Genomic DNA, 16,215 nt, shown 5'->3' with positions numbered 1-16,215 from the left:
CTCCATTTCTTACTTATATATTCATGTTTTCCTTTAGATCTTTAAGCATTATAAGAATATTTATAACAGCTGTTTTAATATTCTTGTCTGCTAATTCCATCATTCTACACTGAGTATATTGCCATTAATTGATTTTTCCTTATTGTAAGTCACATTTCCTGCTTGTACTTATTCTAGTAACTTTGACTGGATTATAAGTAGTGAATTTTATATTGTTGCATGCTGGATTTACTATATTTCTTTAAAGGATATTGGACTTTGTTCCGGGATGCAGTTAAGTTACATGCAGATTATATCAAAACTTTCACACTAAATCCAGAGTTTTGAAGCTCTTAAATGGAAAAGTCCAGAGTATCATTTTCCTATGGTTAATTTTGTCCCCTTTATAGGCGTGCTATTTCTGAGATCTTGACTCTATATCCATCAACATGTTCCTACTGTGGCAGTCGGGAACTTGAAAGATTTCCAGTCCTGTGTGAACTCTGGGAATTGTCATGCTTGATAGTTTCCTGGTAATTACCCCTTTGCCAGAAACTGTTCTCTCCTGGTCTAGTGGGGTTTTATCCTGTGCACATGAAAACTGAGACTGTGTGTAGCTCCATGTTCTCTGAGCTCTAACTTACAAGTTTAGCCATATCAATCTCTCCAACTCTGAATTGTTTCCTCAACAATACTTCTGGATGCCACTTGAGTTTCACCTCTGAATAGTCCTCTAGAAATTGCCTGCAGGTTACAAACCTGAAATGACTCTAGAACATACTTCATTTGCTTCCCTTCTCTCAGAGACCACAGTGCTGTGCTGTCTGTTACTCACTATCTGAAACCTTTTGCCCACTTATTCTAGCTGTTTGAAGTAAGAGGGTAATTCCAGAGCCTGTTACTATCTCAGGGGCAGAAGTGGAAGTTCCAACCAAAGTTTTATTAAGAAAACTCCAGAATACTATATTAAAAACATATCATTTTTTCCACAGTACTCTCACCCTCCCATGCCAACGTATCAATTTTTATAATTTCAACAATTATACTTGAAAACTTTCTGGAAAAGCCCATTTGTTACAGGCTCCACAAAGACACTGTGTATCTGATATAGATGACAACTAAACAGATACACATGAAACTGATGAGCCATACTGTACTCTCATGGCCCATTCACCCACCATATCTGTAGGCTCTGAGTCATTTCAGAGACCAAGCAGGTCAGATTATCTGGTCTGTGATAGAAATTTAGGATTTCAAAGTATGGTTTCCTGGTCTACAATGAATCCAAGGTTGCTGTTGTACTTCTTAAAGAGAAAAAAAATACTATGCCTTTTTGTTTCACTACACTTGGATTCTATTTTCTGTTTGCTTTTGCCTCTAGCACAGAGACAATGTATTACATATTCCTCATTATTCTCACTCTAGGAAGAGTAAACCTTGGCAACAACCTAGAGATAGGTTCCAGTTTGGATGCAAAATGATACAATTCATAACAATGGCCTTCACCAGTAATAACCAGCAAGGTAACAAATTGGTTACTAGTAACAGGAATGATAGAAAGAAAAATGAATAATGTATGTTGAATGAATATACTAATCAAAACATCTTATGAATGACACGTTCAGTAGATCCTGGGTTGGGAAGGTTGATGAAACAACGGTCACTGCTGTTTTTGTATGCTAAGTGTGCACCTGAGTATGCATGTTTACAATGTCTATTAGGAGTGCACCCCCACCCCAACCCTTACCCCCAATTTCTATCAGGGAAAAAATTAAAGCATGATACCTCTCTCCTGAAATAGCGAAGGAAAACGAAGTTGAATGAACCAATCACTTATTCATGTGCCTATGGTTTTTCCCCCTCTTCTTTTTTAGGTTTGTACTATGTAGTTTCAGAGGGACTTCCTATTTAGAGAAAAAAAAAATCCCACAAGATTAACTTGCTCATAGAGCTGAAAGACTATTTTTCTTTAAGCATTATTCAAAAGAAACATTATCTTTAGAGAGCTGGGAGTATTTGCATTGACTTCTCAGGCTGCATTTGTAGTGGCTTCATAGGAAGATTTCTGAATGATAAATACTCATCTACTTTTTAATTTTAATAATTTTCTATAAAATATTCAAACATGATTCATTTCAAAACCTCATTGCAGCTGCTGCTTGGTTAGCTGCAGTTCTGTGTAAGAGCTGAACAGTGCTTTTCGCATCCACTGGCTTAAGTTATTTGAAGAATTTAAGAAGAAAAGTGCAAAGGTTTAGACCCATGTTAAGCATCTTACTTCATTCTCTGTTGTCATAAACAGGAGAAATATCATTGAACCCAAATAGAAAAGAGAAGCCAGATAGCTGTATACTTCGTATACATCAGGGTCCTCCAGAGACAGAAACAATAGGCTTTGTATATAGGTATGTGAGGGGGATTTATTAGAGAGTGTGCCTCATATGACTATGACAGTTAAGAAGTTCAATGACAGGCCATCTACAGGCTGGAGACCCTGGGATGCCCATAATGGGGCTCAATCCAAGTCCAAGGGCCTCAGCACCAGGGAAGTGGAAGGCAGGGGCCAAAGGACTGAATGCCAGCCGATCGGCTGTGTGTGTGAGCCCTCGCAGTCCAAAGGCCAGCGACCTTACATACGAGGCTGGAGTTGAATGTGTCCCTGCTCTCTGACAGAGACCTCATTGCCTTCTCATTTTGCCACTCCAGACCCCTGGCTGACTGATGCTGCCTGCCCACACTCAGGCTGCGTCTACCCATCTAGTCTTTTGAGCCTCACACATGGTCTCATTTGGAAACATCCTCCAAGACACATCCCAAACAATGCTGTTTTAGGTTTCTAGGTATTCTTTAATCCAGTCAGCACCATAAAATTAACCATCACAATAACATCAGGTCCACACAGTTTTGATAAACTTGGTTCTTGCTACCAGTTTTAGATGAGAGGAGCTAAGAGCAGCTATGGGGTGCTTTTCTGATGGCTCGTGGTGGATCTATCAGAAAAACAGAGGACACACATGTTCTAGAACAATAGGGGCTTCTGGTTCCTGTACACTCTTCTCTGAGTGATCATTTGGTTCTCAGATTAGAAAAGGACTACTTGTTGTTCTAAACTGGAAGTTGGGAGGGAAGAGTGGATAAAGTTAATAAATGAGTTCAGCACTTACATTCCTAGTGTGTGGTGAGGTTCAAGTGAATGAAACCATGAAAGATGCTTAGAGCAATGCCTGACACATAGTGAGTGCTCTGTGCACCTTGTTATGTATCATTGCATCAACTGCTTGCCTCCTGGTCTGTCATTTCCTGCTTGCCTCCAAGGTCTGTCATTCATTAGGAAATGGCGAGCCCATGCTAGCCTTGAGGCCTGTTTTGGGTAGATTTTAGAGCTATACTACTTGGACCACAAAATTTCATCTTCTGCCATCACTTAACCTGGAGGCTCATGACGAAGCCTTCAGAAGTAATTGACATGATCAATTCATGCTTATGCTAAATAATTCCTCTCGTAATTTGAAATTCACTTTAGTTGCATTTTTTGGGGGCAAATTTTAAACAGCACAGAGAAAAGACAGTTGAGATGTATAAAAGAAAAGCGTTATGACAATGGGGCTTATTAGGTAAGGAAAGTAAATCAGGCTATGCATTTTTATTCTAGCATTAATTCAGAAGTATATCTCATAAGCTTTCACATATAACTTTCCATTATAATTAACATCCAGATAGCCTGCCACTGTAGTTTTTGTTCCTCTTTTTTATTTTTGCCCGGCAGAGTTAGACAGTGAGAGAAAGAGAGAAACAGAGAGTTATAGACAGTGAGAGAGAGACAGAGAGAAAGGTCTTCCTTCTGTTGGTTCACTCCCCAAATGGGCGCTATGGCCAGCGCCCAAGCACCTGGGCCATCTTCTACTGCCCTCCTGGGCCACAGCAGAGAGCTGGACTGGAAGAGGAGCAACCGGGACTAGTACCCGGTGCCCCAATTGGGACTAAAATCTGGGGTGCCAGTGCCGCAGGCGGAGGATTAGCCAAGTTAGCCACGGCGCCGGCCTTTGTTGCTCTTTGATCCAATAGGAGTTACTTAAGTGAATCTTCTCTCCCTCCCTCCCTCCTACTTGCATTTTCTTTCCCTTTCTAAATTTCCCACTAACCAGAGATTGAAATTACTTACTTTGTTTTTTCATTGTGGCTAAATATAGTATGTCCCATTAAACATTTCAAAATTAAGACTTACATTGCTACCTAATATGTAGTTTTCTCAAACATTCCATGGCAGCCTGAATTTACAATATCTGATGGAATTTTAGCAAGTATAGCAGTGTTAAAGAAATTTTTTTAGCTAAATTTTAGGAATCAGATGTTATAAGTTTCATATCTACAGTAAAGCTCTAAAAATTTACTTATATACTATAACATGTTGTTTGGCATATTTTTATGATAGAGAATATTCACTTTGAATTGCCTTTTCTTTTTTTAAACATTTATTTATTTTATTTTTGAAAGGCAGAGTAACAGAGAGGCATAGGCAGAGAGACAGTGAGAGGTCTTCTATCTGCTGGTTCACTCCCCAGATGGCTGCAATGGCTGGAGCTGTGTTAATCTGAAGCCAGGAGCCAGAAGCCTCCTCCAGGCCTCCCATGTGGGTGCAGGGGCCCAAGTACTTGGGTCATCTTCTGCCGCTTTCCCAGGCCATGGCAGAGAGCTGGATCAGAAGTGGAGCAGCCGGAACTCAAACCAGTGCCCATATCTAATGTTAGCACTGCAGGTGGCGGTTTCATTCACCATGTCACAGGGCCAGCCCCTGAATTGTCTTTTCTTAAAAGTGAAATATTTAATATGTTTTTCCTGGTTTTTTACTTGGTTTTGTAACTGTTCTTCAGTGAATTATGGCATTTTATGCTATTTATTTCACTTAAAAACTTTTTTGACCCATTTTACTTTGAACATTTTTCTCTTATAGATGCAGTATCAGGTATTTTCAAGAAGTTCATAGAAAATGTGTATTATGAGGAAACTATGCATGGATTTAAATTTTTTTCCCAAAGAAATCTTTTATTTAATGAGTAGAAATTTCCTAAGTACAACTTGAGGGATATAGTGATTCTTCCCACTGTGCTCGCCCTCCCACCCACACCCCACTTCCTCCTCCCTCTCCCATTCCCAGTCCCATTCGCCATTAAGATTCATTTTCAATTTCTTTACTTAATATATACTAAATTGACCTTCTGTATACAAAGAGAATTGAAAATGAATCTTCATGTGAATGGAATGGGAGAGGGAGCGGGAGAGGGGAGGGTTGCGGGTGGGAGGGAAGTTATGGGGGGGAAAAGCCATTGTAATCCATAAGCTGTACTTTGGAAAGTTATATTTATTAAATAAAAGTTTAAAAAAGATTAATTTTCAATTAACTTTATAAACAGAAGACCAACTCTATACTAAGTAAAGATTTCAACAAGCTGCACATACACACACAAACTGCTTGCGAACAAGTTTTACAGTTTACTCTCATAATACAACTTATTGAAGACAGAAGTCCTGCATGGGAAGTTAGTACACAGTGACTCCTATTGTTAATTTAACAATTAACACTTTTATGTATGATGTCAGTGACCACCCACATGAGCTGCCAAGGCTATGGAAGCCTTATAAGCCCACAATCTCCATCAGTATTTAGACAAAGCCATAAGCAAAGTGAAAATTCTCTCTTCCCTTCATAGAAAAGTACATCCTTCTTTCATGGCTCCTTCTTTCCAGTGGAGTCTCTCTCACAAAGATCCTTCATGTAGGACATTTTTTTTTTTTTGTCACACTGTCTTAGCATTTCATGCCTGAAATGCTATCATGGGCTTTTCAGCCTGACCAGAATTACTTAAGGGCTCATTCTGAGGTCAGAATGCTATTTAGAGGGATTGTTATTCTATGAGTCTGCTGTGTGGACTGCTTCCCATGATGGAACGTTCTCTCCTTTTTATTCCATCTATTATTTTTACCAGACTCTTGATCTAATTTATATAATCCCTTTAACAATTTTATTTATATGATCACTTCAATACTTAATATGATCACTTTAACACTTAAGATGGTATTTTTACCACCCAGCTTAATGGGATTTGGGGTCCCATGGCAAGTTTTTAAACTGTATTCTTAGAAACAAATCTGCAGGTGAGATTGGAAATCCCTTGCAAATAGCAGAGGGAAGGAGAGCTTGGTGAACTGCTTTTGAAGTTCCACATGGGAAAAAAGAGAATGTATAGAGGAATAGAGAGGTCGGGCACTCCTCTGTCCACCTCCCTCCCCTACCTCCACCTGGACCTGCAGACAGTTGGGAGAAGCCAATTTGCTTACATTTTTTAATGTAAGCAGGGGACTGCCACCTCTGCCTCCCGGGCACATGCCCAACATTTGCAGGGGCCACGTTACCACAGACCCCCTAATGAGAACCACAATATTTCAGAAGAATTTCTTTCCCACCAAGAAAGCTGTATAACAGGGAGAAGTCCTGAATATCAAAAACTCGAGTCCGCTCCATCCACCATTGAGAAGCAAGCTGGGCTCTAGTAGGTAGGGGTCCGTGCTTCCACTTACAACACATAGACACATAGCAGTTCATAACAGAGGAAACCTTACCACAAGAAAATCTCCCCAGATTAGAGGTACAATTCATTAAGCAGGGCAATATAACACAACAGAGATTAACACCAGGGCATCTTGCAACTGTGAGGAAAAGGGTGGATCACACTAACAGAAGTGAATAACGTCCTCCAATCAGAAAAAGCAGAGGAAAGCTACAAAGCTCCCAAGAGCTTTACATTGGATACCCCTCCAACCCCGGGATTTTGAACAGAGCACCCAGGTCACATCCAGGACACACCTCTTGGAACTCACTTAAAGTATAGACATCCCACTAAATCACAAAGACACAAATTAAAGAGAAAATCAACCAGAAAAAAAAATAAAAATACACAAATGCTGAAAAACAAAGGAAAAACCTTGAATAAGAATAAGGAAGATACTATGAGTCCCTCAAAGGAACACTACAACTCTTCAATAATAGAAGGTAAAGATGAAGAGATTGAGGATATGTCAGAAATGGAATTCAGAAAATTAATCAATCAGAGACAAATTAAGCAATCAGAGACAAATTCATGATCTAAATGAAAAGTGCTCCCAAGTATTTAAGAGATTAAAGAGAAGTCAGCATTAAATACCAGAAAAGAAAAATTCAATAGATCCAATAAAAAATATAGTGGAAAGCCTTAACAGAATAGTGAGACAGAACAAAGAATATCAAAACTGGAACACAAACTTCTGGAAATATTACAGTCAGTAAAAAAAAAAGAGATGAAATTAGAAAACTAAAAAATACAGTTGGATATCTACAAGATTCTATCAGATGCCCAACATATGGATCCTAAGAATTCTGGAAGACATGGATAGAGAGAAAGGATTAGAAGACCTTCTTAGTGAAATAATAATAGAAAACTTCCCCAGTCTGGAGAAAGAAAGAGACATCCAAGTACAGGAAGTACACAGAACTCTCAACTCCCAATAGACATGATCAGAAAAAATCTTCACCATGACACATTATAGTAAAACTCCCCACAGTAAAACATAAAGAAAAGATCTTAAAATGTCTATGATGGAAATTCCAAATCACACTCAGAGGAAACCCAATTAGACTCATTGCAGACTTCTCATCAGAAACTGAACAGGCAAGGAGAGACTGGTGAGATATATTCCAAATCCTACGAGAAAAAAAACTATCAACCCAGAATACTGTACCCTATGAAGCTCTCATTTATGAATCAAGGAGAAATAAAGATCTTCTACAACAAACAGAACTTTAGGGGTTGGCGCTGTGGCGCAGTGGGTTAACGCCCTAGCATGAAGTGTCAGTATCCCATATGAGTGCCGGTTCAAGACCCGGCTGCTCCTCCACTTCCTATCCAGCTCTCTGCCTTGACCTGGGAAAGCAGTAGAGGATGGCCCAAGTCCTTGAGCCCCTGCAACCACATGGGAGACCTGGAGGAAGCTCCTGGCTCCTGGCTTCGGATCAGCGCAGCTCTGGCTGTTGCGGCCAACTGGAGAGTGAACCATTGGATGGAAGACCTCTCTTTCTCTCTCTACCTCTGCCTCTCCTCTCTTTGTGTAACTCTGACTTGTAAATAAATAAATAAATCTTTTTTTTTTAAAAAAAAGATCTTCTACAACAAACAGAAATTTAAGGAATTTTTAACTACCCATCCAGGCCTACAAAAGATGCTCAAGGATGTGCTACACAGAAACACAGAAACACTGTCATCACTATGAAAGATGAACACAGAAAATGACCCAGTAAAAGTACAAAGGTAACCCAAAGTAAAAGAATAGGACTATTAATGGAAATATGGCAGGACAAAGTCAGTACTTAACAATAGTCACCCTGAATGTAAACGGTCTCAACTTTCCAGTTAAAAGACACAGACTGGCTGAATGGATTAAAAACAAAACCCATCTATTTGCTGCCTATAAGAAACACATCTTACCAACAATGATGCACACAGACTGAAAGTAAAAGGATGGAAAAAGATAATCCATGCTAACAGAATCCAAAAAAGAGCTGCTGTAGCCATCCTAATATCAGACAAAACAGACTTTAACACAAAAACTAATAAGGGAGAAAAAGAAGGATACTGTATAATGATTAAAGGATCAATTCAACAGGAAGATATTACTATTGCAAATGTACATACACCTAATTACAGGGTACCTGGCTGTCTAAAAGAAATGTTAAAGGACTTAAGTGGAGATATAGACTCAAATACAATAGTAATGGGGACATAATACTCTACTTTCAGTGATGGACAAATCAACCAGACAGAAAATCAATAAGGAAACAACAGAGTTAAATGACATTAAAGACCAAATAGACCTAGCAGCTATCTATACAGCATTATACCCTTCAGCCATATGATAGACATTTTTCTCATCAGTGCATAGAACTTTCTCTAGGATCAACCACATGCTAGGCCATAAGGAAGTCTCAACAAATTAAAAAAAATAGAAATCATGGCATGCATCTTCTCAGATCACAATGCAATGAAGTTGAAAATCAGCAACTCAGGAATCTCTAGAACATATGTAAACACATGGACACAGAGCAACATGCTCCTGAATGAACAGAGGGCCATAGAGGAAATCAAAATAGAAATCAAAAGATTTCTTGAAACATTAAGACAATACAACATATCGAAACTTATGGGATACAAGAAAAGCAGTGTTAAGAAAGCAGTGTTAAGAGCAGTTGGTGCCTACCTCAAGAAACTGGAAAGCCATCAAATAAATGAACTATCTATGTATCCCAAGGATCTAGAAAAACAACAGCAAACCAAATCCCAAACTAGCAGGAGAAAATAAATAATTAAAATCAGAGAAGAAATCAACAAAACTAAAGCAAAAAATATTAAAGATCAGCAAAATGAAAAGAAGGTTTTTTTTTTTAAAAAATAAACAAAATTGACACACCATTGGCCCATCTAACCAAAGAAGGAGAGAGAAGACCCAAATAAATAAAATTAGGGATAAAAAAGGAAATGTAACAACAGACACCACAGAAATAAAAAGAATCATCAGAAACCACTACTAACACAGTATGCCAACAAACTGGGAAACTTAGAAGGAATGGATAGATTCTTGGACACATACAAACTACCTAAATTAAGCCATGAAGACATAGAAAACCTAAACAGACCTGTAACCAAGACAAAAGTTGAATCAGTAATAAAGAGCCTCCCCCCACCAAAAAAAAAGCCCAGGACTAAATGGCTTCACTGCTGAATTCTACCAGACATTTGAAGATGAACTAACTCCAATTCTTCTCAAGTTATTCTAAACAATTGAAAGGGAGGGAATCCTCCCAAATTATTTCTATGAAGCCAGCATCATCTTAATTCATAAACCCAGGAGAGATGCAACAAAGAGAACTACAGACCAGTTTCCCTGATGAACATAGATAGAAAAGTCCTCAACAAAATTCTGGCCAATTGAATCCAACAACAAATCAGAAAGATCACTCATGCAGACCAAGTGAGATTTATCCCTGGTATGCAGGGATGGTTCAATATTTGCAAATCAATCAATGTGATACATCACATTAACAAATTGAAGAACAAAAATCATATGATTATTTCTATTGAATGCATTTGATAAAATACAATACCCTTTCATGATGACAACTCTAAGTAAATTGGGTATAGAAGGAACATTCTTCAACACAATCAAGGCAATTTATGACAAACCCATGGCCAGCATCGTATTGAATGGGGAAAAGTTGTAAGCACTCCCACTGAGATCCAGAACCAGATGAGCATGCCCACTCTCACCATTGCTGTTCAATATAGTCCTGAAAGTTTTAGTCAGAGCCATTAGGCAAGAAAAAGAAATCAAAGGGATTCAAATTGAGAAAGAGGAAGTGAAACTATCCCTATTTGCAGATGACATGATTCTGTATATAGGAGATGCAAAAGACTCCACCAAGAGACTACTGGAACTCATGGAAGAGTTTGGTAAAGTAGTAGGATATAAAATCAATGCACAAAAACCAGCAGTCTTTGTATACACAGACAATGCCATGACTGAGAAAGAACTTCTAAGACCAATCCTATTCACAATAGCTACAAAAAAATCAAATGCCTTGGAATAAATTTACAAAAAAATGGAAAAAAATTCCATATTCATGGAATTGAAGAAGCAATATCATCAAAATGTCCATTCTTCCAAAAGTAATTACAGATTCAGTGTAACAATATAAATACCAAAGACATTCTTTCCAGATCTAGAAAAAATGATGCTGAAATTCAAAATCTTTTGCATAAATAAGCTTATTTATTCCATTTTCACATACATAGTTTAAAGTGCCCTTCTACAGCTAGATTTTTTTGACCCAATATGAATTCTTTAAAAAAAAATCTGAGAGGCAGGAAGACAAAGAAGCAGAGAAAGCAAACTCTCATTTTCTAGTTCATTCCCCAAGTTCCCACACTGTCTGGGGCTAAGTCAGGCCACAGCCAGGAACCAAACAATTCAATCAAGACAGGAGTGGCACTAGAGTGCTCCTTCTGCCTCCAGATGTGTGCATTCCCCATAATTGGCTACAAGATGAGCACGTCTGGCTCCAAGGAATTCAACTGGGCCACGGAACAGCACAAGGGCAAGGCCAAACTCAACTACTTCACTGGTTCTAAGGATCGTACTCAGCCTGAACCAGCTGTGCAAGAGAAGCTGAAGCATTCCAGTAAAGGATGCGTGTTCATCTACTGCCAAGCAGGAGGCCAACCTTGTTTCTAAGATCCAAATAACAACTTCAGAAAAAAACCTGAAAGTAACTGCAGTGATTGTACTACTGCAATATTGAATACCTCAAAAACTAATAGAATCTGAGCCTCTCGAGGCCAACTGTATCTCAATATCCAGATTTGCTCTAGTATAAAATAAATTATCCATTTGGTTTGAATTGTTAGCAATAAGTAAATGACATAAAAAATGGTGTGTGTCTAAGCTATAGAGAATGATATTAAAATACTCATGAACCTTACATAAAAGATTCAGTCTTCCGTGTGGATGGGAGCTATCACTGCCGCCTCCCTGAGTCTGCAGTACCAGGAAACTGGGATCAGGAACCAGTTACACTCAGAAATAGAATGAAGACCTCTTAACTGAGGTCTTTCTTTTTTTTTTTTTTTAGAAAAAGTCATCACATCACATTGCTAATTGTAATTTATTTGAAAGGATGTGGGGGTAATTGGGGGAGGGGGAACAGGAGGAGGATGGGCAGGGGCAGGGGGAGGGTGAGAAATATCTGCTGATTTACTCCCCAAATGTCTGCAACAGCCAGGTATGGGCCACCCTGAAAATCCAGAACTCCCTCAGAGTCTCTTGCATGGGTGGCAGAGACCCAAGCACTTGAGCCATCATCTGCTACTTCTCAACGTGTACATTATCAGGCAGTTGGACTGAAAGTAGAGCAGCTGGGACTCAAACCAGGCACTCTAGCATGAGACTCAAACCAGGCAGTGACTTTGCTATGCCCAATGCCAGCCTCTTCACCTGTGTCTTAACCAGTCGGTCCAACACCTGCCCCTCCTTTTTTAACAGAAGGCATTACTTGTTTTATACTTACTCTATTACATTATTTCTCTTGTTTCATATTTACAGCTTTTCTGTTATTTTATCTTGATATATAATCTGTTTTATTTTCTCCCAGTAATTTTGTAAGTGAAAGTCAACACTTTGTTTCAGTAATGATTTCTTGAGTGTTTAGGTTCAAACTTTCTGAGGTTATTAATATGACTTAGTATACAATGACTGTCACATGTTAAGGTGAAGAATCAGAAATGACCTTTCCATTTCATGGATTTCTGTTGGTATAATCTGTTTTTCCTAGGTAACTACTGACTTCTTCAAATATTATTCTTTTCAAACGTATTAACTTTTCTTTCAAGGATGACATTTCATCTTGTTTGCGAACTTCATCTGGCAAGTCACTTAGATTTGATCATGTTCTTTAATCCTTGTACCTGGGCCTCTCAGACCACTGCATTCCCTCTCACCATTGGTACATTTGAGGGTCTTGGAATTATTTTTTCTATAGAGAATGCATGGGCTGGAAACAGAATTCTCATTTGCTAAGATCTATCATCTGTACATGAGAAGGACACCTCACCGAGCTACAGAGATACTGAGTCATAGCTATTTTCCTTAAGAATTAATGTGACTCCACCACTTCTTGGCATTTAATGTTTTGCAGATGTCCAGCTCCAACCTGTTTTTTCATTTTCCTCACAGATACCCTGGATAACTTCCATTTGATTATTCAGCTGCTGAGTTGGGTAGAGAGGAAACTGGGGTCACATTTGGGTCAGGAAGGAGGGCACTATCTAAGTTTATCACAGAAGTTCTGTTTCCTCTCTCTGCAGAAACTACTTCAGCAGAAGTCAGACTTTTTTTTTAAGATTTTATTTATTTGAGAGGTAAAGTTACAGAGACAGACAGAAATGTCTTCCATCCACTGGTTCACTTTGCAAATGGCCGCACTGCCAGAGCTGCGCTGATGTGAAGCCAGGAGCCAGGAGCCAGGAGCCGGGATCCAGGAGCCAGGAACTTCTTCTGGGTCTCCTACACAAGTGCAGGTGCCCAAGGACTTGGGCCATCTTCCACTGCTTTCCCAGGCCACAGCAGAGAGCTGGATTGGAAGTGGAGGAGCCACGACTCGAACCAGCACCCATATGGGATGCCGGCACTGCAGGTGGAGGCTTAGCCTACTATGCCACAGCGCCGGCCCCCAGACTTCTTTATATCTGGTTTTCTGTTCAGCCTGATCTTTTACTCTAAATGCACAGAACAGGTGTAGCTTTCTCTGGGATTTTTCCTGGGCTTTTACTCATCAAATTGGGACATGTACTGCCATTGTGGAGAGCCATCCCTCTGCCTCTGGGATGCATTTTAATACTCCAGGAGGACCAGGCTGAAGAAATGTTTCATGAGAGGAAACCCTTGGAGCCAGCAGAGACTCACTGGTGGCCTTGCTTCAATCTGTTGCTGCGGCAAGATCCAGTAGCGAAAGGACTTCAAGAAGAGTGGGCATCATGTATCTCATGGTCCTTCTTGCCCTTTCTCAGTGGGATTCAGGGTCCTTGCCCTCCTCTGCATTTTAGGATTGTGGTCCCTGTGGCAGAATCACTGGTGCTGTTGAGGAATGGAGCAGGCACTAGTTGAGTAGCTGCCATGTTTGCTGATGCACACACAGGCTGGACTTTTCTGTCCTTCCCCTGGGACCTCTGAATCGGTTGGATCCATCTCTCCTATTACCCCTCTCACCTTTTGCCCTTATCCCTCATTATCAGTGACTGCTGATAAAATTTGTCAGGATTTGTTCAACATCTTGTAGCCCTGTTTCACTTTCAGGGTGGGAACTGAGCTGGCTGGCAGTGAAATCTTTTGATCTTGTTTCACCTTTACTTTACAGTTCAGATAATTTTCCAGTTGGCAGGGTGTTGGCAACATGACTTATTTTCAGTGCTGAGAATTTGTTCCCATATTTTACTCTTATGATTTTTGTGTTTCTGGAAGGAGGATTTGAAAAAAACCTGTCACTTCACTAGAATTCCAAAGACCACAGAGAAGTTTGCACGAATTACCCACTTTGCATTTTACCTCCTTCCTAAGAATCAGAGGAACCCTACTCAATTGAGGATATTGTTTTGCAAATTCTTGCCTTGGGCCACTCCTAGGGTGCATCTCAAGTCATTCATTTTTTTTTTTTTTTTTTTTTTGACAGGCAGAGTGGACAGTGAGAGAGAGAGAGACAGAGAGAAAGGTCTTCCTTTTGCCGTTGGTTCACCCTCCAATGGCCGCCGCGGTAGCGCGCTGCGGCCGGCGCACCGCGCTGTTCCGATGGCAGGAGCCAGGTGCTTATCCTGGTCTCCCATGGGGTGCAGAGCCCAAACACTTGGGCCATCCTCCACTGCACTCCCTGGCCACAGCAGAGAGCTGGCCTGGAAGAGGGGCAACCGGGACAGGATCGGTGCCCCGACCGGGACTAGAACCCGGTGTGCCGGCGCCGCAAGGCGGAGGATTAGCCTGTTGAGCCACGGCGCCGGCCAAGTCATTCATTTTTTGATGGGTACATTTTAGCTTTCTTTGGACTCCTCTCTCAAATTTGGGGCTGCCTGTTTTGTGAGTTTCACTGTCTGCACTGCTGCTACCACAGCAGCTCTGGAGAGGTAGTGCTCCTGCAGGAAGGAAAGGGGTGTAGCTGCAGTGAGTAGGAGTGCTTGCCAGCACCTTCTCCCTGGGACAGCTGAAGGGCTGCAGAACCATCCAGCAGTGTAGTTGATCTTCCCCCTGCTCTCAGCAGTCCAGACCTCATCTCTCCTACAGACACACGTTACTTTGTAGATCACCTCTGGCCAAATTTCATCTCCCTGGCTCCACTGTGCCCTTAGGGATGTTACTAGCTAGCTATCTTTCCCCAAACATCAGGTAATGAATACTCAGGTAAACAAATCTTAAATATAACTGGGAAGCTAAATCGACTGCAAAAAATGACATACTCATGATTAAAAGACAGGATTGTGGGGTTATATTGCATGCTGTACAGTAGTGCTGCTATAGATGATGACTTGACTCTAACAGAGCTGACTAATTGTGCAGTATGCCTGTAAGCCTTTGTTCCCTATTCCTTGAATAAATCTCTTTGAAATCCTTCCTGGCAGCTACATATCAGCAGCTTTCAAGATGGTACCTTAGCTGTCTTTCTGTGTTATCTTTCAACCATTCTCACCAAATCAGATACAGATTTTGAGTGCTATATATTTATGTAATACTCTTTAAAGCATTTTGTAAAAATACACATTCCAAGTTACCTTCCAAGGCATTAGCACGGCATCCTTATTTAGAACATTTCCGTTTCTTTCTGGCATTTAGTAAGCTGTTAGAGAAAACTGATGAGCATTGCTTGCTATCTTTCAGTTACATCAGTTATTTAGTGAGTTGAATGAGAATACATTAAACTTATTTTTAGAATGTTCCTTCTTATAAAGGTATCATGTACGTCAGAAGAGACTCAGCAGCCCCGCCGATGTGGGAAGTGAACTTGTCAGATTTCACTCTCTGTGCGGGGTCAGACTTAATTGAGAGAGAACCACTAAAGAAAGCTCCCAGTGATTCAGGTGGTGGTATTTATAAACCTCTGAGTAATCATGACTCAGCACTGAAGCATCATGCCCGGGAGACTATTTGGGTACGGAGGCTGCGGTGTGAAATTAAAACTGAGACCACTTGGGGCTCTTGTTTGACGCTGTGGATACTTGGCATCAGGAGGAGGTAAAACATTTGGCACAAGACTATTCATTTGTGTAACTTCACAAACTTGAGAAACAAACTTGTCTTCCCAAATCCTTCTTCCCAATTGTTTCTCTCTTCTTCTCCCCATGTCCCTCCTCTCCTCCTCTCTTTCCCCCTCCTTCTCTCCTTCCCCCCTCCCTCCCTCTCTTTTATAAAATATTCAGAACTGGGGCTGGCGCCATGGCTCACTTGGTTAATCCTCTGCCTGCGGTGCCGGCATCCCATATGGCCGCTGGTTCTAGTCCTGGTTGCTCCTCTTCCAGTCCAGCTCTCTGCTGTGGCCCGGAAAGGCAGTGGAGGATGGCCAAGTGTTTGGGCCCCTGCATCTGCAGGGGAGACCAGGAAGAGGCACTTGGCTCCTGG

The sequence above is a fragment of the Lepus europaeus genome, chromosome 7 (assembly GCF_033115175.1).
Source record: "Lepus europaeus isolate LE1 chromosome 7, mLepTim1.pri, whole genome shotgun sequence".
In the NCBI taxonomy this organism is placed as follows: domain Eukaryota; kingdom Metazoa; phylum Chordata; class Mammalia; order Lagomorpha; family Leporidae; genus Lepus; species Lepus europaeus.
The sequence above is the reverse complement of the archived record's forward strand: the minus strand, read 5'-3'. Positions refer to the sequence as shown.